At 40.8% G+C, this 26138-nt stretch overlaps 1 long non-coding RNA gene across 1 annotated transcript in view; it reads left to right on the top strand.

Annotated features, from left to right (window-relative positions):
- The window catches only part of LOC135315621 (uncharacterized), a 256515-nt gene that overhangs the window by 99162 nt on the left and 131215 nt on the right, over positions 1 to 26138 (top strand). Inside the window, exon 2 of the long non-coding RNA XR_010375106.1 lies at positions 15485 to 15584. This is a non-coding gene — a long non-coding RNA (uncharacterized LOC135315621). The remainder of the gene's footprint in view (positions 1 to 15484; positions 15585 to 26138) is intronic.

Raw genomic sequence — 26138 nt, 5'->3', positions numbered from 1 at the left:
TCTCCTTTATCAATTCCATCAAATTATTTCTAGTGATATCTCCCTCAGCTGCTCAAAGAATTCTTGTCTTGCTGAACATCACCCTCCAAGAACCACAGCCTTTCCCTTGCAGTGTGGCCCAGTTAGGCAGGCTTGGCTGGTTCAGGAGCACCCGCTGCCTTTGCCCGTGGCCCCGAAGGGCTCGGGCAGCACGCTGCACCTGCACGCCCCGCGTGCAAGGCACGTCCCTGCGGCGTGGCACGGCTGTCCCTGCTGCAATTCCTCTATGTATAGTGTTTGCTGCCTGCAAAAGGTACCCGCAGGCAATCGCTGGAAGTAGCCTCACAGAAGAGGAAGATGTGAAACAATAGAAACCGATGAAGACAAATCAGTTTAAAGGCACTTCTAGCCTTTGCTACAAACACGTGACTTCTCCCAAACACTGTAAGTGTGGGCTGTCTGCTCGCAGAAATGGAGTTAAGAGAGGTCAAAAGGCTTGAAAATGAATGAACCCAGGCTTTGCCGGGGAGGTGATGGAAGCGTGTGTGCCTGACTGAAGGCTGGAAACAGCTGCTTTGAGCAAACCAACTTTTGTGTTTCAGATTTAATAACAGCATCGAGAAATATTTCAGCCTGTGAAATGGTACATACAGAGAAGGTTGTGTGTCACATCTGAGCTGTGTTTTTTAGAGAAATGATATATATTTTAGCTCAAAACTTAGTGTCAGTGCTGTAGTATACCTCGTAACAGTACGGGTCAATGAGACACAAAGTGCAGTGCCTACGCTTACATGATCCTACATATAATGTAAAAGAGAGAAACCCACGTGTCAGCAACAGGACGTTGTGATATAATGTCTCTGAGGTAGCCGGTATGATCCAACTTTTACACCATTCTGTATAATTGTGCTGAAACCCCCCCTACAGTCCATGAAGAAGAGCTTTTGTCTGCTCTGAACAAGAATTTCCAACCAGTTTTCAAGCGTAACATCAAGTAGGCGACCCAGCAGCAAGAAGGGATCCAGAAGCCTTCACTTAAGTGGGACACTGGAAAGAAACTTGAAGTGTTTTCAAGAAAAGGAAAAAGACCATCTCCTAACAACTGATTGTTCAGATTATTTTGATTTCTTTTCCTGGCTTGTAATGTCTCCAGTGACTTCAATTTGGCTTTTCAATATGGTGCACTCACTGGGCTCTGTTTTCCTTTTTAAAAATGGGACTGTTCATGAGACAGGTTTTCCCAAAGACTCGCAGCTCCACTTAGTAATCAGCCACCCTCAGATGAATATTTTTAATTACGAGCATCTGGCTAAATCACAGGCTTATGGAAAAGACAGATAATCTTGTGCAACTCACTGGCAGTGCAAGATTGCTCGCTACAGGAGACCTTCTAGCGCTTTGTCCTGTCCATCCGAAATTAATAGCTCATAGTGGATTCTGTCACTTCTCTTAAGGGATTGTCTTATAGGCTAGTACGTCCTGCTGTTGGGCTTTCTTTTTCTATATTCATGAACCCAAACAATATTTTAAGTAAATTTAAAATGTTGAATATTTTTTTCCTATTACCATTCTGTGGTGCTATAGAGATGCAGTGGTTCTTCCTGGGATAGTAATTTTTATTGCAATATCACAATACTAAGGTACTATTTCTAACCCATCTGTGCCAACTTTTGGGTTGTTAGAAGAAATTAATGCAGACTTTGAAAACCATTTAGTAATTCTAGGGCCCTCCATACTGTGTTTTCCTCAGTGCCCTCCCTCAGGTTGATTTCTTTCCCTTTTTTTTTGTGTGTGTGTGTTTTTGTTGTTGTTGTTTTGTTTTGTTTTGCCCATTTTTGAAGTCCAGTATTATGGTTTCCGTTTTAGAAGGCTTAAAGAGTTAATCCTACTGGAAGCTGTGGCTGACGTTAGTGAGAAAGGACTTTATCCATGTAGTGGGCACTTTTGGAAGTAGTGCCTATCACTCTCCTGATGGCAGGGCAGGCGTGCTTTTCTCTGTGGTACATGGTGCCACTCTTCTGCCGCAGAATAACCCTCTGGGCAGGGTATTCCCTGTCGTTTAGTTCAAGGAATTCTCTGCCTGGTAACCTAACCACTCTACTGGAGTCCTTTATATCTTAGCCTCCAAATGATCCTTTTTTTTTTTTAATTCTCACAAAGTAAAAGCTTCTCCCCCGCCCCCCATTTGCTTGTAATTTCATATTTCTTTTGTCTGTCCACAGAGAGAAAGGGAGAGTTCAAAATAGTTTACTGGCTTGTGAAAAATACTTAAAATTTTGATCAAAACCAAAGGATCAACAAGTTATTTGTGAATGATGCAACCTGCTTCAGAGTAACTATTTTAAGTTAGTGACTCTAGCTGCCTTTGCATCCAAGTGTTCCTTTCATTTCAGGAACACTTGCATTTTCAGTGTAACTGTACTGGCAGGAAAAAAAAATAATGCGGCTAAAATGAAGTACCCATTTATGAGTGACTTGGGCTCTTGGGAAGGTGAAGCCTGACGCAGAAGGAAGGTATGCTCTTTTTCCTATCCTAATGCCCCAGCCTACTTTTTACATCTTTACTGGATTAGTTTTACTTTCCCTGATGCTTCTGGTTTTTCACTCCTACCTTTTTATTTTCCTATTTTTTCATCTTTTCATTTTTTATGGATTGCGTGAAAAATGATGCGCACATTTTAGCTGATCTCCTCAACTGCAAAGCCCAAATGAATTTGGAATGATCCAAAAAAAGTTAAACAGTTTCTAATCAAGAGAAGGGAATAAATCATAGGTGTATGTAAATTACGTAGCTTCATGAAATGAAATGAGGTGGCTGTGCTTTCTGTTTTTAAGAATCTTTATTCTAATTTGAGCCTAGGTAGCAACGTTCGCCCTGAATTCATCCTTGAGGGGAATCCTATGGATTTCTACTAAGGGCAGATTTCAGCCTTTATGTTTTTAGAGTAGATTGGTTTACCACTTTAGTCATGAGGAGCGTTATGTATTTCCTCCTTTCCCCCTTCATTTTACCTGCTTTAATTTCTAGTGGGACAGTTCAGTTGCCGTCACAAGGAGTGTTTGACAGAGCCAAATTAAGCTGTGCCAAATTATTGACGTTACAGCACTGTGCCAGACCGTACACTGTACCAGCGGCCACATCTGGTACTTTCCCTCTGTGGTTCTGCTGGTAGACTCGACAGCTCTGATTCATTTTCTGTCATTATCTTTAGGGCAGGATACATCCTTCCCTGCTCCCTCCTGAAAGCTTCAGGCCTGAAAATAATTGCAAAAAGGTTTTAAATTAGAGGTTCCTAAATAGGAGTTGATTTTTTCCGATAGCTTGAACTTTGATTGATTTTATCTTTGAGCTTATTAGATAGCCAGATCAAGGATTGTTCAACTCTCATTTTTACTTAATAGCTATATCACAGCTAGAGTCAGGTCCCAGCTGGAAAAAAATCTGACTAGCACCACTGAACACTGTACCAAACCTTGACAGTTTTATCCATGATACGGATCTATGGGTACAAGTTTCAGTCTTTCCAATCAACAACAAGTGCCTGTGCTCTTTTTTCTGTAACTTAGTTACTGAACTTCTGCAGGTCCCCCACTGGTGAGAGAACAGGAAATTATCCAATGCATTCAGAAGATATAACCTGGTTTGGCTTTTTTTTTTTTAATTGGAGAAATTGAGCTTTTAAAATGCAGTCGGGATGGGGTCATTGGTAGGCTGACAAACAAGTATTTGACTTCATCTTCAAATTTCTTCTCTTTTTTTTTCTTTCTCCTCTTTGGAGCTTAGTGATTACCTCTGCATCTTAACATGCCCATTTCCTGAAAGGATTTATGCATTAGTTCCATACTGAATTCAGCCCCTAAATTAAAGAGTCAATGCATCTTCACAAAATTAAGGAAGTCATTGCAGAGGAAGACCAAATAGCTTTTTAAAAATGCCAGTTCTTTCTTTTTTTTATTTTTGTATAAATTGCAGTCCATTTCTCTGTGCAGTATCTGTAAGAATGGGGTTTCCTGGGAATGCAATCGTGTACGTGTCTGCCATTTGCAGACCTTGGTATAAATGTATTGATATAAATGACTACAAAAGGTGCAAGACAATGGGGAATGGCATGCTACATGTCACAAACTGTTCCAGTCATCTTGTGCTATTTAAGCAATTTGAGTCTGGTTGTGTCCCTTGTGACTTGGGGCCACATCTTCCTCCTGGATTAACTCTGCTGACTTAAAAAAACAACAACAAAAAAAAGCTTCTTTAAAAAAGGGTGAGGGTAAGTGAATGCAGAATTTGATGTACAGTGTTTGAAGTCTTTCAGTAAAATGTAAAATATTAATAGGATAATAATTTGCATTGACTTATATAGTCAGATTACTTTGAAGAAGGTCTTCTGAATTGCATCTGTCCTAGATTAATTAAAATAATACACAAAAGGGTGAATACAATGAGTGCCAACAATATTAAGTAACCTCCTTGCCGCTCCTCTCAAGTGGAAGGGGTACAAAAACAGTCGTAGCGGCATCGCTTCTTGATAAATTTCTTACAGAACATGGATGAGACAAGACTAACCCCCAACACCGCAAGAGCTCATTTGCAGTCTGTGACAGCACTGGACAGCCTTATTCTAGAAATCATGAGAAAGTGTTAATTTAACATAAATCTAAGCTTTCAAAATAATTTAAGTAAAATCAGGAGTCCATAATGTAGAATTCATTGAGGATCATCTGTCATTATGTTAAAGGGAGACTAGGCAGAGATCAGAAGCACTGGTTGTCCCAGTGCCCTCCCTTTCACCCCTCATCAAGCTCTGGTGCACATTAAGCTTCTTACAAGTCTTCTGTATTTTTCAGCTGTTGGTCCTGTTGCAAACCTATCTCTGCTTTGTTACGTCACAACCAGCTCCTCTGCACAGAGCCTGTCAGGCTCCTCATCCTCAGCGATCGCCCTGCGCGCCGTGCTAAGAGACACAGGGAAGAGCAAGGGAAAGATCCAGTTAATGGCTGTGTGTGAAACACTGACTGCAAGCATGCTAGTTGTAATTATTAGTGCTCTCATTGGTTTTATATACAAATAGATTTAGGAAATCCCCTGTAAATCTGAGTATTTCAGAGACCTTGCTCACCGGTTAAAGAATATTTTTACTGACTAGTTAGTGTATGAAATGCTTGGTAGTGTGAAAGTTTTGTGAATAGAATGAAAAAAGTTAGATCCCCTAAGATGCAATAGAGCCTTTAAATAGCTCAGTCATGCCTGCCACTGACAAACATCTGTGGCATCGCTCACGTGGCTCATAAGGTAAGAAGGGAATTGGAGCAGTGGCCGCGAGCAATCTGCATTCACGTTTCCCTAAGCCCAGCCATGGAAAGTTGAACGATATGAATATTCAGACCCCTGTTTTTGTAAGAACGTTAAATGTAGATATTTGTGAAAAATTCACTATTAAAGTGCCAGCAGATGGCATTGAAGAATATATGTCATCATTCCTGTTTCTGGTAGAAGTAATAAGGCTTCATGTCACCACGTACCGAAGACGGCTTCCTCCATGCTCCTCCTGAACCTTGTATGTAGTCCACTGAAGCAGGCCAGTTTGCAGCAGCTGGGCACCTGGTCTTAGATGTAAGAAAAGTTAAAAGGCTCTAAACTCCCTTTATATGCTAAAGATTTTCTTTATCAGATCCCTCTGGACACAGCCGTCAGATCCTGACCGGATCGCCATCAATAACTGAGAACCGTCACCGGGGCGCAGATCTCCTGTTGTTTCTTAGTGTCTGCCGTGGTTGTGTGCTGTGGGTCCTGCTGCCAGTGAATTGGTTAATAGCTCTCAGAGTCCCTTTTAATGATGCTTACTCCAGATTATGGTTTTGCCATTTTACTTTGTTTGCAGGGTGAACGTCAAGGAAGAAAAGCGAGGGAAAACAGGGATATGTAAGAAAGACAAAATGTAGACAGTGAGAAAAAAAAATGAGCAATGAAAGGCTGAAAGGTAAATAGCGGAGCAAAAGATCTGGAGATCATGAGGATTTAGTCAGAGATCTCACTTTGATTACAAAAAGTGGCTGCGTTTTAATTTGGATTGGTCTCAGTAAGCCTTAGCAAAGCCTGATCTATGTTGATTCCCTTTAGCAATCAGTTCTGCTCCAGGGATGACGGGTGGAAGAGCCTACACAAGAAAATGGAAAATACAGAAAGTAATATGGTGACTTATTTAGGTGGTTGGAGAGTTGGAAATCATAGATGCTTCAAGAAAATGACATTGACGTTATTACCTTTTGTTTTGTGTTTCTAGACTTATGTCTTCCCCATTCCCTAAATGTAGCTTTTTTCTGCCTTGATTCTTTCAGTCTCCATTTTTCCACTTTTTTTTTTTTCATGGTTTGCATATCCCCTCTTTTTCTTTGAAGGTAAATAGATAGGATCTGCATTTTCTGTTAGCTGTGTTTCTCCTGATGGAAAGGTTTGTACAGCACCACTTTGAAATCAATAGTAAGAGTTTCAAATGTTCATCTCTCAGTAAGTGGAGAAGGTCTTAACAGAACACTGCAGAGGAATCAAAGGCTACGGGTTGTGTTTACTGCCTGTACTAAAATGAAAACGTCTCCTGGTTACTCTCCATTTTTAATGGTGGTGGGTGCTTTCTTCCTCCTCGTCTCTTGAATCGGAATGGTTTCCAAATGCCAGATCAAACACAGAACAAACAACAACAAAACAGTGAATACACAAAGATGTGTATGTAGCAGAAGCCACTCGCAGACTGCTTTACTTAAAGTGCTTCGAGAGGCGGGGCTGCCCAATGGGGCAACAGGCTACGGACTAATTAAGAAATGGCACATTTCTTCTTCCTTGACTTAATATTCTCCATAGAGTTTTTTCCTTATTAAGCACTTCCTAAGATCCCAAGCCTGCTGAACTTTGAAAACTTGCAAACAGCTTTCTTATGGAAGTTTTAATTAGAATACTTTCCACTCCAGCTAATGACAGCAGGGGTGTATGACCTATGATTGGTCTTCATAATCATCTACCTAACACAAAGATATAAAATTAAAGTTGTGGGGTTTATTTTAAATCTGTACTGGGAGGTTCTAGATTTTTTTTTTTTTCTTCTTTCATTTGAAACAGAAAGTGAAGGAAATCCCAGTAGTTATACAGCAGAGCATCATTCAGCAAGCAAAGGTGTGAAGTGTTGGATTTATTGAGGCTTTTCATACTCACAGGAAACCAAGCCGGCATCTTTAATGCAGACACAGATGCCAGACATCTTGTGAAGAGAACCAACATGCTGCAGTATGATTTACTTGGCAACACAGTGCAGCTAAAAAAAAAAAAAACAGGGAAAATTATTTGGCTGTGGGACAGACAGTTGATTTGAATGTACCTCCTAGCTAAACAGTCGCGCTGAACTGATTATGGTATCACGAGTTCATCTTTCTCCCAGAGAGCACCATGCCCCCCATTCCGTTTCACACGGACTGCCTGTTTTCAGCAGTGTCACCCAGAGACCTTTCTGTCCAATCCTGTAGTGCCAACAGGGGTGAAATTTTAAAACATGTTTTCAGTGATTAAGGAAAAGGTTAATTAGAACACACACAATATGGGGTTTGACTGCATATGGAGGGGTGGGGAGAATTAAAGAAGAAAGGGCCACAAAAGCTTAAATAACACGAGCTAAATTTTATAAACAGAAATATTAAAGAATATATATTAGTTTACTTGCTTTTAAGTCCCTCAATAGGGAGAGGAACAGAGCATTATCATCTATCATGACCATCTTCTTTGAATCATTTTAATAAAATGCTTTCTATCAGACATTTGGGTCTGCAGCTTCTCGTCCTTCGGAGCCCAACCCCTCTTCTGCACACAGACAGCAGTTCTGTCAAATCTCAGAGCTTCCGTTTCAGCTTCATATTTTGACTGGTCTTGTGTTGCCCTGCTGCCACATTCACATCTCGGGGCATTTGCCAGGCAGTCTGTAGCATCTCTCCCCCCAAGGGCTCCTGTGCCAGAGGCAGCTCGGCGTCCTGACACCAGACCAGTGGGACAGAGACCACTGGAAGGATGGGCCACATCGACTGCAGCTGAAGGCAGGACTCTGTGCCAAAGGCTGCCTCTCAAGTCAGCAACAAATGTGACCCATCATCCCTGACTCTAGAGCGGTCAAATGACTTGACATGTTGAAAGCTTGGAAAAGGAGACCCGAGAAGAGCCATGCTGTGCCAGGACACTGGTCAGGACTAGACTGGATTTTCAGTTGTCACCCGCAACACCGTTAGCACCCACAGAACTTCATAAGAACAGAGCAAGCAGGTACTGTCCACATACTCTCCCAGCCTTCAGCAATTTGCAGTTCAGTCTTTCTGAGATGAAATGTATTGCTTTCCTGTTCAATAGCTCTCATATGAGTTTATCATTTGTTGAACAAATGTAAATTTTAGCACCTATAGTGCCCTGCTCTTAGGGCTCCCGCAGCTGAAGTGTGTTGCATGACAAAGTGGTATCTTTTCTTTCTTCTAAATCTTCTACCTCCTAGTTTCATTTGATGCACTGTAGTCCTTGTGTTGGAAAAAACAATGAATATTGATTCTCTATTTACTGTCTCTGTTCCACTCATGTTTTAAATACCTCTATCATACACCCACTCAGCTGTCTCTCTCCCAGGTTAAAGAGCTGTAGTCATTACTTGTATGAAAACCATTCCATCCCTTAAATCACCTTTCTCTCTTTTTCAGTTCTACTGTGTCTGGTTTTGAGATAAGGACATGAGAATTTGAAAGGTTAGAAAGAGTGACTTGTTTTACATCCACAGTCGTATGACATACAAACTATAGCAACCATAATACAAAATCAAGCATGAAGGTTGCAGTGGGCATGAGTAATCTAGTGTTATGAGTTCTGGGATAAACCCACAGACCGTTACATCTTGAACTTGTTAATTTGGGGTTTTATGCTATGTTGTGCTACTTATGTAATTTTATGCTGTTTAAACTAAGCCTTTTTCTACCCTTCTAATAGCTCATATCTCATTTTAATTGCCTAAAAAAAAAAGTACCTATTTTTTTTTATTTTCACTGATATTTTGCTCTCCGTTTTACCCTACAAGCAGGGCTCCAGAGTGCCCCAGCACTGACAGCTTTGTCTCCTTTCTTCCTATCAGAAGTAGCAAAAATTGCATCAGCCCACAAAGGCCCCACCACCCCCAGAGCATCTCGGTGTTTTTTCATACCCGTACTGTCTTCTCTACAAAGAATCCTGTACAATTCAATTGGCTGGAATTAGGCAGTTGCGACTGACAGATCTCCTGTTAGGAAATACTGGGAGATAATTCTGATCTCACAGAAGATGGATTAGAAGCAACCTTTTTTCCATACGTGTTCTAAAAAGAGTTAAAAATATAAACCAAAGGGGTTTTTTCAACATATCTAGGGAATTTGGGAGCAAAAATCCCACTAAGGCATCAAAGAGGTTTGTCCTTAACTTGCTTGGATGCTTCTGAAACTCCCATCCTCAAAGCTTGTCCTAGCTGCCTGCCCTCTGAGGCAGGATTATAAGTATGCTCCAGCAGCCGGGGGTGTGTTGTTCTGTTTAGTGATCTTGCAGGAGAGAACTGCATTTGAACTGGATGTGAACAGACTCCCTTCAATCACTGCCTGCATCAAAACATTGGCTCAAGTCCCCTCCTCCTCCTCCTCCTCCCTGTTCCTTCCCAAGCTGGCCATGGCACAAGGGCAGACCCGTGCTGGGTACTTTAAGGAAGGACAGAGCCAAGGAAGGTTTTCACCAGCTGCTTCACATGCATAAAAGCAACTGGAATTATTTTGCATTATGTAGGTAAGTGCTGTGGACGTACCATCCCCACAAAAGGACCAAACCTGGTGAGACAGAGTCTACAATCTAAGTGTTTTTTTCCAGATGGGAAATTGAGACACGGTGTGACTTAAGAGGTTCACCCAAGGACAGAGAAAAGGAACAATGGCCAGAGCATTAGCTTGAGCCTCACTTGTTTAATTCAGTGCCTTCTCAGATGCTTCTGAAAGTCCCTGTGTGCTTTAAATAGAAACCTGTATTTTTTTCACAGTAGTATGAGATAATTACACAAGAAGTTTTGAAGTGCTCTACACTGTTGTGCGGGGGTTCTGGGCACGCAGCTAAGAGAACAAGAGAAGTCAGACCGGGAAGTCTGTGACTCGTGGATGATTACCTTCCCTATTTAGTTATCCCTCTTCCCTTCCCTTCCTGTAATTACTGTTTGTGACCGATCACATATGATGTAATTACTGTTTTATTGACACGGGGGCTTAAGCTCAGGCACTTTCTGAGGGTGAACTTGAATGTTTGCAAAGGCATTTCTGTTATCTTCCCCTTTTTGATAGGAAAATGAGAGTGTTGGGAATGAAAACACAGCTCCCATGCAGCGGGACTGACGTTGTCTCAAAAAGGCTGTCTTTATGAGCTGATAAAAAGACTTCAATAAGGGAAACCATACAAAGGATCTAAGAGTTCTTGGCTATTTGGAGGAAAAGAAAGGGGTGGAGGCAAAGGAAAAATAATAATAATGCAGCCTTCCATTTTCTAACATGGACAGTTGGCAACACTGTGTTTTTCCAATTAAGATGATAGCATCTGGACTACTATAATCCTTAAGGTTGTAAACTGTGTCATGTTGCCCTCTCCAGAGTGGATTCATCAGTCAGCTGGCAATAATTTATCTGATTAAGAAGAAAGGCACTGCCTATAATTTTACTGCAGGGTGGCTATTTTTTCTTTTTTTTATCTCACATGCACTGTGGGAAATAATTTGTCTAAAGCACTGGACTGGAAGAAAAAAACCTGCAAAAAAATTAAGGAAACCTCTACGTTTATCCTCCCTTACCTCTTCAAAAATACCTAATATAAAAGAGTTAAGGTGAGAGTTTAACAATTTTAAGCTGAGTTTTGTGACCCGCTGGATTAGATTATTTATTATATGGTGGAGTTTATTCCCGCAGTGCCGCTCAGGCTAGGTGCGGAGTGGAGAGAGAAGCATGCAGCTTTGGAAGGGGCGAGCAGCGTGGCAGATGGGGCTGTGTGACAGCTGCCACCGAGACAGGTAGGGCAGGGGGTAGCAGAGGGGAAAAGGAATAGCAGGACCAAGGCGCTGGGAAATCCCCAGCAGCAGCAAGAAGGGATTAAGAAGGTGCAATTTAGAACAAACAAAGAGGAACTGAAATGAGTATCACTGAGTCGATTGCCTCGGTCCTTTCTCTGGCATCCAGCTCAGCCTTTGGATTGGAAACCTGCAGGTACTGCTGCTATCCTGCAAAGGCATAACAGCGGCTGCAAAACAAGAGCTGTGCTTTTAGGAGGAGATAGTTCAGTCATAGCTAGTTTCACCCTGCCTATTTGGAACACTTGCAAAATTCCTTATCTGAGAAATCAGAAAGAATCTATCAATAATTTTGGCACCTCCTTAAGATTATAAAGTTTCTTTGCATTTCTTCTGAGCCTTTGTGTCAGGAGCTCAGAGCCAGGGCTCTAGTTCGGACAGCTTGCCTGATGAGTCAGATTTTTTAAAGATGCATCTGAATGACTCAAATCCAAAGAAAGACTGTCTCTAGAACGAAATCTAGGGCACCCAGGGAGCTAGCAAACCCTCCCTCACACAAGTTCCTCGCTTGAGCCTTGTCTAAGCATTCACACCTGTGCTGAAATGGGAACGTGCAACACCTGCTCTGAGCAGGTGCAAGAGGTAATAAAAACAGTGGAAAGGAAAGGGAAGTTCTCCATAACTTTCCCCAGGCTTCAGGTAAGCAGGGGTTCATGAAAAAGTGAGGGTGGAAGGGTAACTAAACTCTTCCTAAACCTTAAGGTTTGGATGTTTTTGTTTTATACTGTGGAATAAAATTCTGAAAAGCTTTCATGTTTTGTCCTAAGAAGCTGGTTGGCACCAGTTTCAGACTGTTCCTTGCTTTCCTTAGTAAGCCCTAGTACTTCTTGGTTTGTGTAGTTCGCTCCTCACATGGCTGCAAATGGGAGTAGTTCCACACACTGCTGCTCTTATTTAATGTGTTCCAAGAGGGCTCAGCCATGGACGTAGGTAGAGTACCAACAAATACCGGGTCGTAAACAACAACTTTGAATGGAACCTAAGCTCTAATGTTTTGGCAAAGAAGCAAAGCTTTGATAGAAGGAAATATGATTATTTTAATTATAGGCTGTGTCAGTTGGTGTATTGGTCAGAACTGCTCTGGCAATTTCTGTCTGGCTTGTTCCTACACATCAAAGAAACAGTAATTTGAACCCAGCTTTTTTTTTTTTGCTATCAGCTGCAGTATTGATGGCAAACTGGTTGTGTGTTATCCATTACAAGTTTTTAGAAAGGCATGTTATATGTGCCCGTAAAGCAAGAGTGATGCAAATGCACAAAGTACTTTTTTATCCTTGCAAATGCTGCTCAGACCCCTGGAGCTATGAGTGTGTAGCTTTGCTATAACAGCAGCGAGAGGGAGAGCTGGGATTTGCCAGGCAGGTGAGGATCTGGGAGAGGGGTTCTGTATCTTTAATTGTGAAAAGCACAATCATATCTGGACTTTGCCTTGGTTTGCAGAGGTGTGCTCAGATGCTGTAACCAAAACACAGACTAAAACCTCCTCTTAGAAGGACAATTTTCTTGAGGCTTTCCCGGGCAGGGGCAAAATTCACTTAAAGCCGATCATTTTGAAAATTGCAGTAAACTGTTAACTTCATCCTCAAAAGCAGCCTGAGGAAGTTAGATAAGACTGCGATTTAACATCCTTTAACGCAATGGATGGATCTAATGGATGGGCATAACCAGCCTTCCCTTCAGTAAGGCAATACTGGATCCAGTGACTCAACCTTAGCCTTTATGACAATATTTTTCCAATAGTAGAGGCAAATAGTCTCCTCGTCATATTATACAGGCACAGTAGACTTCCAGGAACCTTGCAGGAGATGGGGGTGACGTTGCTGCTCACTAGAATATAGGTGAAGCTCGACTTCCAGGTTGTGATTCCCACCGAGAAGAGCCACCACGCAGAGACCTGCGCAGCGCCCAGGAGCTCTGGTGTTTGTGTTCTGGATGAGTGAACTGCAAGTGGCTCTAAGCCCCTGGTTCCGTCACGGCTTTTTAGAAAATGTGAATTGACAGCATCAAACTGACTTACATTAATCTGTGTTATGCACTGGTACTCCAGCTTCATTGCTAACCTGAGTATGTTCCTGATCTGAATTAGTTTAATACTAAAAGATGAGCCAAGGCTGGGGCAAACCCCTATTAATCTCTCCTCCCCCATCTCCCTGCCACTGATAGTAACCCATTTGCCTTTTTTAGGTGATTTTTAGCTAACAACCTGCTGAGTTTTGTTTTGGTGCAGCTGGGAAATGTATAAATAGACAGGGATTGCAGGAAAATGCTGCTAATGAATTAGTATATGTAACATTCAAGAAAGTTTAGGCAGGTGACAAAGGGTTTGTAAAGGAAAAAGCACAGGTGGTTTAAGAGCAAGGAGTAATCTGTGTTTATGAAATCAGAACATGCAGGCTTGTTGCCGGGAGTGTTTACCTTGCCAGTAGTACACCTGCAGTTTCCCAGGCAATCTTATCTAGCAGCCCAGGTGTGGGGCACAGTCCTGCTGTGGGAAGTGTCTTCTGGGCACAAATAGCAATAAGTCACAGTTCCCTGAAGGGCTGCGTTGCCCTGTAGAGCTAAGCCTAAGTGTTACGTGTGCAAGTGACCCCCTTGATCTCGGAGAAGCTGATTCCTGAGTAGAGAAAATACAGAGCCTGGTCCCCCCACTACAGTGCAATGGGAAATGGGAGAGATGCAAGGGTTATTTCTAGCTAGAATAAATTGCCCCTGCTACAGTAACTTAGGGGTTGGAGGGGAGAGGCTGTTATTTCTGAGAGTGGAGTAGAGGTGGAAGTTGTAGAAAACTGCTGGCTAGTCTCTGCTCTGGAAGGCAGAGCTATAAACTGCAGGGGCAGATTAGACATAAGGATAGTGTCTTACATTGAGCCATGATTCTTGTCGTTAATCAGTGATTAAAGAACAGTTTAACCACATACATTCCTACCACTTTCAAAACACAAAAGAGCTGTGTCCATTTACCCCAGCCAAGAGTTTGATATAATAATTTTGGGAAGCTTCCTGTTTCTTTCATGTATGCAGAAGGTCTGTATTATGTAAAGACACTGTGGCATGAATGTTACCTGGAATGTTCTGCATGTAATTAATTGACTTACCTTGTTGGTTTTTTTCCTGTGTGCAATTCCACACACAAAAGGGTGTTTTAAATAACTGTTTATTGTTGGGAATGCCTTCCAAGGAATCCTTCATTTTAAAAAAAGAAACCAAAATACTTCTATTTTAGTTTATTTCCACATTATACAGTCGTAAAGCTTTTAGGCAAGCAACGTTGTATATTTTTTACTGAGCCTTGAAATCACAAGCTTTCTGTTTATTGCAGAAATGTCAGAGATCCTACATCATTTGTTGTATAAGAATCTAAGCCATATACTTGACTAAAATTTCTACTTGGGATACTTTTGTCCAACAGCTCCACCCCAAAGGCATCTGCATAGGGGATAGTTCATAAAAAAAGAAAGAACACTTGGGGATGAAATGTACTTAATAGAGTAAATAAAGCATTATGACTAGGGCTTCAAATGTTGCTTGTCTGGGGCTTTGATACGATATCTAGAAATGGCATTTTACTGGAATGACAGTGTCATGAAGTTGGCCGAGTAGTAATTTGTTTGGAGCAATACCTGTGATTTCTGGCATGTGCTGGAAATTTTAATTCAGGCTCACATCTGTTGAGAATAAACACTTAAAATCACTAGGCTGGTAAAATATATAAGCTACTTTTTATGACCTTGAGTTGAGTGAAGTTGTAGTATCAGCGGGAGCATATTTTTGAGTTGCAATAAAAAAAGGGTCTCTTTAAAGAAACTCTCAGTTTGTACAGAGAGGAAATTTGCTGGGGTTTCTGTTTTAATGCTGATTGATAGAACAAGGAGGGTCCGTCAAAGGGGAAAACTTGATTAGAAAAGAAAAATAAAAGGGGGCAGTGGTGGGGGGGAAGAAGTGAGGTTTGAAGGTGAAGCTACTGGATCCAGGAGGAAAGAGAATGGTAGGGGGAGGATACAAAAGTGATGGAAATTGTGAGGGGGGAAATGATACAGAAAAAGCATGTGAAAAATGGAGAATAAGATTAAGAAAAAGAGCAGAGCAAGCAAGAGAAAAAGCATAAGAAGCAGTGCTGGAATGAGGCCAATGCTGAGCTGTGGCAGTTCACAGAAGAACCCTGATAGCTTCTGTAATGATGGTCAGACTAATTGAAATTTGCCCCTCTCCAATTCCAATGGTTAAATTCCATCTGATGAGGGAAATGCAGGGAGAAGTGCAGAATGAGGAAAAAGCTCTCCAGTATGACTAGGAAAACACTTACATTCTTCTCCTTATATATTTGATATTTAAATAATGTTTCCAAGCTGTAAGGTTTTTTCCTTTGTTTCCAGCACGCGGTGAATTATCCCTGAATTATCACTGACACTGGACATAAATGGAATTCAGTCAAGTTCCAACTCCAAACAGCAGGCCTGAGGAGATTTCTTACATGTAAGTCATTTGGGTATGAATATACCTTATTAAAAAATTCTTTCTGCATTCAAAAAACAAACGTTATGATTTGGGGAGAAATAAACTGAATTCATTCTATGTAACTAAATAGCTGAGTGTACATTTTAACTACAAATCTCAGTGCGGGCTGAACTACCAGATCACGACAGAAACTTCTTTAAGAAGTAACTTCTTAGAGGGTCTCCTGTAATTAACACTAACAATAGTATGAAAGAGGAAGATATTTATGATGCAAGGTCTGCAGCTAACAATTTATACCAGGAGAAGATCTGATCCTTCTTGTCTATTTTATCCATCATTAAATCATTGCAGGAAATAGATGAGGCAAAGGATCCTTGACTTTTTCTAAAGCAGAGTCTACTTTTTGTGTAAATTAAGTTAATAAATTTTTAAGAGCAAAATACAGTTTTAAATATTAGGCTAGAAGAAATTCTTTAAATAACCATTTTTCACAACGAATACCTGGTATTATGGAAAAGTAATTACACAGAGTAAAAGACATGCCCAGTATTTTTCATTTAAGGTGGGAAAGACCTGTCTATACACCTAAAATTTATGGGACATAATTCTTGCTTTTTACTGGTACCAATTTAAAGGAGAGGCAAGTCTGCTGAGGTAATGCTGATATAAAATACACTGAAGATCTGCCCAAGTGATGAGGGGCCTGATTCAGCCAAGTGTATAAACACATGCTTAAATTCATTCCCACTCATAGCATATGCTTACATGTTCTGTTGCTTCGCTATCGCACACAGTTTATGTCAGCTATAGCATAGTCCAAAAACGATAATGTAAGTAGCTTCAGAACGTATGCAGAGCTGTAGTAAATGTGTTCCCATCAGCTGCTGGGCCCGGCAAATGGCGTGCAAGCATGGCTTGCCTCTTGCCTCTGCCCCAGATTGCTCCTGCGAGAAGCCTTTCCCAGCACCAAGAAGGGCTTTCTGTGGCTGGCTAAGAAGGTGTTTTGATCTTGAATTCTTTTGGAGTCTCTCTTTATATTTAGTACAAGCCAGCTGCTCTGTTAGTGCGTTTAGATAATATAGTGATTGGCACCTTAGAAATACTTCAGGCAGACAGATGAAAGGATTCCAAATGCATCCTTTGTGAATTTTTAATACAGAGATTTTGCATTGTCCAGTGATGAAAACAAATCATCTGTGGAAAGAGAAAACTGCGTTTCCATCAGTATCTCTCACTGAGGATGTTTGCATACACTCAGTGATCGCATCTTAAACGTAATCACTTTGCCGTTTGTCGCAACAAGATGTTACTTGACAACCACTTTTATTTTGTCTTTTCCTCACCTTTTTTTGCAAGCTCCAAAGCCTGTGTATTGGAAATTGCCGTTCTATATTTTTCACACAATCGTAGAAATCCCTGCCTGAGGACACTGGCTGAAATTTGGTATCTTTCAGGCTACTCTACTAGGGAGAGAGAATTGATGATCAGGTCAAGTTCTTTGATGCAAAATTGTTTATTTACAAACAATTCACAAGGTCTGGATTTATTTTGATGTCCAGAGGAATCAAGGAAATAGGGCAACAATTTTCTTGCTTCATATCACTGGGTTTTTCAACGAGTCCTGAACCAAAAGCTCTGTATCGCCTCTCTTTTGGGGATCCAGTACCAACAAACTCTCTGACTGGGCTTGACTTTGCTTTCATTTTCTGTTGGCTGCACTGAAATGCCTCCTCTCCACAACTCTTCCCAAAATTATGTACAACCAAACTATTCTATGCAGATAACTTTAATCAGTGGGCAGCTTCCTATTTGTCCTTGCTTTGGGACAGTGATTTAAGTTGGAATATCTTTGATGAAAGAGTAGTCAAAGCTATTACCTTCAACGAGGCGTGATCTGGCCTGTAACACCACGTTGCTAATGTTGAGAGCGGGTTTGCTTCATCATGAAACATCTCATGGTCACTCCGTAAGGTACAAATGGTTTACCAAAAGCTAACAAATTCAAACTCTACCACCTCCTGCTACCACAAATTACCTGGTCAGCTCGTGGGTACAGAGCAGTACTCCTACATGTCGCTTAGTTGTGTCAACGCATCCAAATTACAGTCAAAATTCCTTTTCTGTGTGTTTCTCTTATTACCAAATGGGCGAAGTTACCCTTTACTAAGCATCCTTGAACTATCTTCATAAATTCCAGGCTTTAATCGGCTTTAGACTGGAATCTGCACAAATGTTAGTAATTTTAAAAGTTCAGGTGTTTTCCATAATAGATAATATGTTATTACTTCTCAAAATGACTCTGCTACAGTTTTTAAAGGAAAAATTGCTAAATAAATGATCGTTAACATCCCTCACTCAATTTCCTTAATGTATTTATTAACTTTTTAAGTCTGTAGCCAATGTATTTTTTTTAATGTAAGTTTTCCTAATACTAATGACGAGGAGGGATTTTATAAATGTTCAGTGTGTGGTGACAAATAGTGTATTTTATAAATTAATTTCCAGTTAATGCTAAATTATTATGGACTTACATATTACATACACTTTAGCACCAAAAGAGTTCATCGTGATTAATGTTGTTACAGTGAACACCAAAGGAATTAATAATGATTTGCACTTATTGTAGAGTGGTACCAATGTAGAGAAAAGAAGGTTATCCTAATTAAATTCCAGAAACCACTTTAGGGCTCTGCTGCATTGTGGAGGCTGGTTTTTATGTTAATTAATTCTGTATGAAAGGTTGTTGAAGTGTTTTAATATCATTCAAAGAGGCACCAGGAAGTATTTCAGAATTTTTCAATTTTTTTTGGTCCAGCATATTTTGTCCAAGCAAAATGGGGTCCTTCCCATGATGAGCTCCTGCATGCTGTGTAAAGTATAGTAAATAATAAAAATCTGAAGATTCTAGTCTTTTTATTGAGGGATAGAGCTGCAGCTGGGTGAGGGTATTGCTGTGGTCTGAGAGGACACAACCGCATGGGGATCAAATGTCAGGCCTAAAAAGCCAGTTCACTTTCTGGGCAATACCTTGCCTGTACCTGGACAATATATTATGGACTTAAATCCCCCTTCGAATTACTTGGTCCCCTCACGCCAAGTCTTCCACCCAAATGAATGCTAAAGCAGGTTTGGCTTAGATTTTAGTTTTCAGACATCTGATTTTGTGATGGTTTGGTGTTGTAGCTTGAGGTGAAAGGGTATGTGTTTTCATGTTATTTGCTTTTCAGTTCCTTTTAATCTGTGATAAGGTAGAGAGGTAGAAAGCATTTGTTGGTAGCATTTTGGTGACTTGCCTAGTTCATCTACGTTTTCCCTTAACTGTTTTTGAGTAATACAAATATTTCAGATTCACACCAACAAAAATAGCTATGAAGAAAGCAAACGTGAGAATTTGCTTTGCCTCTGCTTCTACTGAAATTCTTGGCAATGTTTTTACTTTTACCCTTCTAATAGACCTGTTTGGAAATCCTGTTGAAGCTGGATTTTTCAAACCCCAATTCCCTTAAGCACATGCTTCATATGTTAGGCATGTGTTTAAATTCTCTTGATTTAGAGGCGTGTACTTAAGGGCATGGCTGAATAAAGAAGGGCACGAGCACGTACTTAAATGGTTTGCCGATCAAAGGAACAAGCCTTTTGATTTGATCTACTTCTAATGTGAGTTACATCACCTTTATCTGTTATCCAGTAGTCGAGAACCTAGCAAATGTCTCTACTAAAAATACAGTCCTTGATTAAGCTGCGTTCTGGCTATGGAAATAGGAATGGCTGTATAATACACCACATGTCTCTATTTTGGTTTTTTTATGGCGTTGGTTGTAAATTACACTTTCAAGTACCGTGCTCTCTCTGCAAATAAAAGAGGGGATCGAGACAGTAAAACTGAAGAAAGAGGGGTTTGGTCGTTAGTCATATATTCAGTGTAACACCAGAGTGATCCAATATGTTTTATGTTCTTAATATTTTTCTTTCTATATACGGTACAGTATGTAATACATCTCTTCCTCCTTACCCTAACAATTTATATTCAGGATACTCTAATGAAGTACATCTTGAGTCTCCTTTTCATGGCTAATGAGGAGACAACAAGAATTTGACTAATACTAGTACAATTACTGGAGCAGTGAAGCGTGCATCTCTGATTAGACGTGATAATTTGCAAGGCTGGGCTCTTCACATTAAGTTTGCAAACAGTTTAAAAATCACTTCCTCTATTTATCCAGCTAATCTCTGTTTAATGACTCCAGACCTGACAAAAGAAAGAGATAATGTCTCTTAAAATCCTATACTTCATTTATGAAGCTTGTGTATATAGCAGAGGTGTAATTTATAGTAAATCTTTTCCAGAAGACTTTTTGATGAAGCCATGCAGCTGACTTTTTACAATGCAGAGGTATTTTTATTCATCCTGTAACACTCAGTTTCCTTTATATAGAGGTTTGTTGGTTTTGTCCAGATTTAGACATACTTCTACAGATTTTTGGCTGCTACGTTAGATTTCTTCTCTTTCTAATTCACCCTTTGAATTCAATACTTGATTATCCACAGAGGGTGAATATTTTTGTCCAGCTTGCCTATCTTTTTGCAGAAAAGGTTGGTAGAGTGACTGGCGGGGGTGGTGCTAGGGACTTCTCCATCAGTCGGCAGCATCCTGGGCGGGCAGGCTTTACTGAGAATCTGGCACCCACCGTTCCAGATTTTTTGAAATGTTCCTTTTTCTTTGAGGCCCGTCTTCGCCATTTGGGCTTGAAGCAAAGCCACCTGAAGCAACAGCAACTCAGGTTAGAATTCTCGATGAATTTAATTAAGCAAATAGAAACAGCTCTTGCTGTCAGCAGGTGGCACTCGCCCTGAGTCAGGGGTGAGGAGATCTCTTTTAAAAAGGACAGCTGACTGTTTCAGATGGGTCTAAAAATGGATGTCTGGATGTAAAACAATGCCCCAGAACGCATTACTGATGGAAATAATGTGTCCGAGGTGTGACTCCAAAGCAAGAACTCCCATTACAGGGTTTAAACGAGTTCACCCAGTTTACAAATGAATTGTCAGTTGTTATGCTCATGCCTGGAGCAAGTGCCATGGTGTTGACTCTGTGTTGCACAGAGACACCCAAAGATAGAAGTTTCGTATCGGATCCTCTAAAACAGAGTAAAAACAGATTCGAAATCAGGATATTGTACTAAGAAGGTAGAAAGGATTCTGGACTGTGACTCACATAGATCTTGCCTGGAGTTTTCCCCAAAATGTGTAAGAGCAGATGCAGAGTGAGGATCAAATTCTCAGCCTGTTCTGCATATATTTACTTGCTTATATAGCTTTCAGAGAGCATGATTAACTGTGTCTAATATATCTTGTTAAAGATTGGCTCTGGGATTTCCCTGTCTATTTTACTTAGAGGTACCTAATAGCTTTTTGTTTCCACTGAAAAACAGCAGCTGTTTCACGGATTGTGTGGAACAGACAGAAGATGTTCATCAGCTTCCTTCAGCACCTATGGAAGTTATTTGTGTCAGGGAGTGGGTCCCTAGAGAAGTTTTGACAGACTGCATGGAAAAGACTTTTTTTAACTATAGAGGGCATCTGCATCTTCCTCCTTTCCAGACACAAAGGAAATAAAAATAGGAAATTGTGGTTTTTAGCCGTTGGGGATGGCAGGTTTCTAAAACTGATCTGTGAATTCCCAGTAGCAGAACATCCTCCCTGAAGACCGGGATAGAAGGGTGGAGACAGTGCAAAATGACATCACTTCTTGCTGTTACTAATGTGATGGAAGCTGGCCAAGGCAGCTTCAAAAATGGAAAAAGCAGATAAAGGATTTCTCTCCATTTTTTTCTCTGCGGTCTCCACTGGTGGTCCTAACAGGGCCAACTGTCCGGTTGTACTCTTCTCCTAGAACAGATTTAAGGAAAAAGGTAGCATTTGAATATCTATTATCTCTTCATATCATTCTTAATAACTTTTTAAAATTGTGTTCAGTCTGTGTAGAACTGTAGGAACTAAGGAAGCTGGAGAAAAAGTGAGAAGAAAACACACTAATCAGGACTAGGAGTAAGTGTGACTTCCTTGCACATTCCTTGTTCCCTATGCAATGAGAGCTATTGTTCTTAAATTCCTGCATGTGCTCTTTATAATTGATATTATTTTCTAATAAGTTTCCTGCTTCTAATCACAACAGCAGGACTGGGAAAGAGAGGACTGCTTTTGCACTTGTTTGATAGCCTGGGAAGGAGCTTATCCCCGCACGGGTCAAGATGAGGGCACTGTGCTGCTGGTTTTATGCCTTTTGGATTGTGCTTGTGGTTATTGGGAATTTTCCTCGCCGCCACCCGACGGGTGGTCCTGAGCTAACGTACAGTACTGTCTGTCATCTCCAAAGCTGCCCGTGAAACTTCAAACAGGAATACCGAATACCACATTGTCTTTCCCTCTTCCCTGTGCCTCGTGTCAGGGTGCAGAGCACTGGAAGGGTGGAGCTACTCCCTCTCCAGCTGCCTGGTGGAACTAGGATGTGCTGTGTGTGCTGTGCTGGGATAGAACATTTAGAAGCCATTTAAGGCACAAGATGAGAGATTTTTTTTTTAGGAGATATTTACTTAAAAACAGGTTGAAGTTAATGCAATGAAGTGATAAAAAGCCAGAAGCAACTAAAGTCATTAACCTTAAATTTAGAGTCCCCCCCAACCCATTGCTGGTTCCAGTTTATGGGGATGGCTAATTAATTACTATAGTTTTTCCTAGAGCTCATCCCTTGGAAAATTCCTAGGGCTACATAATTCCCACTCCTTTTGAGGCAGATAATTAGTGGAGCCCACCCTGAGTTAATTTTCCCTTTTTGCATTCAGAATGAAATAACACCCTCCTCCTTCTCTTCTGTTTATGCATCTCTCTATATAAAAGGCAGGAAAGGAAACTTTTTCCTTCTTTTCTACCAGTTATCCATTTTTAGTTTGCATTCTCTGGTTGAAATAGCTAAGTACGTTTTGCCTGGTAGTCAAACAGTGTCTGATTTGGATCCCTTTGAAATCAGTGGAAGTCTTTCTAGTAGACTTCATAGTTTTGTAGTAGATTTATCACTTGTACTTGTTTTTAAAAGAAACAAAACCACTTGTGAGCTGGAAAAAAGAACACTCAAGTTTAGTGGAAATACTCTGTGGCCAGGAATCTATACTAAGGGTTTTATGCTTGAAAAGAGTGGCAACATTGAGAAGGCACGCTCTCACTTTATCTCAAAGTAGAGTCATTCTCTAAAATAGATCACAGTAGCTGTTGCCCATATTTAAAAAAAGACAAAACAAAAAAAACCCGCGACATTGGTACATTTCTGAATATGCCAATAGTAAACCCCAAGTTTAATCTGTTGACAGTTCCTTAAATTAAAATGTGACTATAGCAAAATTTTCCTCTCAATAGTTTATTGTCATTATCTATGTAGCAGAGAGGTTTCAAGCACACAAAGAGTGACTGTGCCTTTATCTTTCACCCAATATTCCTGATTTCTACTTAGCAGTGTCTTTGCTTAGTGTCTCTATCCTGTTGCAGCCCACAATGTGAAAAATCTGGAACCTAATCAGGCTGGCTAAATTCTCCCATATAAATGACATCGAGAATCCCCAGCACCGGGTTGGCTGGCCGTCTGCCAGGTACCATGTTCCACTGCACAGATGTATCGCCTTTCCCTGCTGAGATCACTCACATGGACGAGGTCATGTAGCCCTGAGTATGTCCAGGAGGAAAAAATGGTTCTGTGCTTAAGGCGTTAGCGTGGAGATCTGGAAATCCGAGCTCTGAGATTAAGCCACGTGGCCTCGAACACGCAGAGAAAGCTGTATCGTAAGTGGCAACAGGCTCAGAATTGGCTGTTTGTAAAATAGAAATAATATTTCCTCCTTCCTTTGTGTGCATGGATCGCAGACTCCTTAAGGACTAGATGGTGGTGCGGTAAGCACAGAAATAATATTTGGGTTTTCCCAAGACAATTGTTCTTCCACCGTGAGGAATGTTGAAATAAGTTTCACTAATCAACCGGGAAACCACTCTGGATTCCAAGTTTACCCAGTCCCTGGGGTTATTTCCACCTCTCTGCATATCTGAATTATTTGAATCCTGATTTCCTAAGGAAATAAGGTTTATGTAAGCGTCTTATCTTCCCTTTTTGAACCAAACATGTTTGTAAAGAGAGTTCATCTTCATATTAAATTCCTAATAAGTAATGAACAAAGTTCCCCTGGAAAGCAAATATCCTATTAGTGTACCCACTGGAGGGAGTGGGGAAAATAAGTATCATTTAAATTCTTGCTAAAGTAAAAATTCCACACAGGGATAGCACTTTATGAATGCTTAACTGCTTGGGGGGAAAAAAGGCATTTTTGGGTGTTTTTGCCGTTTCAGACATTAGAGAAACCTCTCCTCAACTAACGCTCCTTTCCTGTGTGGATTATCTATTTTCAAACAAGGAGCAATAGAATATTTTTTTCCCAGCTAACTCTTACTGGATGTATAATTAGGGCGAGCTCACACTGCAGCAATACTCAGCTAAAAATGCAACCAGCTAGAAGATGAGTCCAGCGGAAACCAGATGTAGGTAGCGCCAGTGCTCATGGAACAGCTTCTCTGCAAATTCCTTGCCAGCTCTTCCCCGATGTGAGCGGCGCCCCCGGGTTTTTTGCTGTTCCGAACAAGTTGTTCACAAGTTCCACAGACGCGAGAGCAACTCTTGCACAAAGCCAGTCACCCCCGGGCTTGGAATCAACAGGGATTTATTTCATAGCTATTTCATAGATTACTCTTTAGAGAAGAGCCTTAAATTCTAGCATCCCTTTCTGTTCGGTTGTTAGTCTGAAGCTGGTGCGATCTGTTGGAAGAGTCTTCTCATGACACCTCTTTTGGTACCTTCATTCCCCCCCCGCCCCCCCCCCATTGTGGGACATGGGTGCTATTTCACCACAAATGAGACTCTACCCCAGGATACCTTGCAGTGGATTTTATCCTGCTTTTGTCTGTTGCATCAGGGAGCCTTTTCCCTGTGTAGGTACTTAAAAACCTTGATTTCCCACCCTTTTGGTTTTCTGAACCCCAGGCCTAAACCTAGAATTTCAAGCACTTCAGAATATCCACCTGGAAGCTCTTTGTGAGCTGAAACTCCTTTAGTTCATCTTCACAGATACCTGGTGTGGTCCATAAAATAGAAGAGTATGACAAGTCAGTATTGGTAATAGTTCTACAGCTAATTATCAGGTTTGTTCCTCTTCATAAGCTCCTTACATTTGGATGTGGCATAGGCAGACAGAACCAGAATTTCACTGCACCACCAGTGAGCGCTCAGCCTAGGTGATTTACTACCCCAAAAGCAGGTTTGATGCCTGGGCGCTGCTTTTGAGGTGCAAAGCTCCAGGTCGCAGCTGTTGGCGTTCGGATACGTGCTGCTGTTGAAAATATGCAAAGTGTTCGGCATCGTCAGAATGTGAAGTCTGGCTACAAGAAAAACAGTGGTTTCATGAGGGGACACGTAACTCCAAAAACATGCCAGGTATCCCTAGAAGCCTCATTCTGGAATCTGCTGTTTTCCTGATGTGTGAAGGGAAATTATTTTCGTGTGTACTTTCCATTAGCCCTGAAATAAGGGTTCCTTGCCATAGAAAACTTAAAGCACAGGTTGGGTTTGTTGATCGTGAAAGTTAAAACAATTAACTCATTCATAAGACAGGAATTTTAATTGAGATCACCAAGGTTGAAAAACAAGTGAGTTATTCACTAGTAGAATTATACCTTTTCCCAGCCCTTTCCTCTAAATATTTGGTCACAGAAGGGCCTGTTTTACACGAACTGCAGGAGAAAACATTACACTTGGATTTGATATTCTGTCAGCCTGTGGAAGTTGGTAACATGCAGCTATATTTATCTTGTCCTGTTGTTTCGAATGTATCTTATCCACTCTGTAGAGTCATTTCTTATAGATGCTAGCAGCAGTCCTTGCCATCTCATACCTGTTTTTTTTTTCTTAAGCCAGGCTTGTTTATTTTAGATAGGTTGCTTCATACCCTGTTCAGAAACGAAATGTTTTCTTTGTGTATGGACTTTGACAGAAATGAAGAAAAATCTCATCCATTTTCCTCAGTTGTCCTTACCTCATATGAAGGAAAACATTCTCAGCTGTCTCTAGTGTCCTGCAATGCAATAATTTTTCTCAGAGGTAGACTAATACCCGAAAACCTGCTGACATGGCCACTTGCCTTCCGTGGTACTGTAATGTCTGGACTCTGGGAGGACAAGTATGATCTCTGTAAATTTCTGTTAAGGCCAGTATCCCTTTAAACAAACTCACAGCTTGCTATTTAGGCTAACAGAAAACGTACAAAGATTTTTATTGGCACCGGAATGAATAATTTTCAAAACACCCCAGGGAGCTATACACATAGATCTTACTGAAAATCAACAAGATTTGTACTCGGTAGAAAATTCGCTCTGTGGACAATTATTGCAGACAGATATTAGCAATTACTCTAAAAGAAATCACCAACATCGGATGAGTTATTTTCTTTCTCCTTCTTTGCCATTGGGCTCATTTTTCCTTCT

Source organism: Phalacrocorax carbo, chromosome 13, assembly GCF_963921805.1.
Source record: "Phalacrocorax carbo chromosome 13, bPhaCar2.1, whole genome shotgun sequence".
NCBI classification, from domain to species: Eukaryota; Metazoa; Chordata; class Aves; order Suliformes; family Phalacrocoracidae; genus Phalacrocorax; species Phalacrocorax carbo.
Note: the sequence above shows the minus strand (reverse complement) of the source record. Positions and strands in the feature narration are given on the sequence as shown.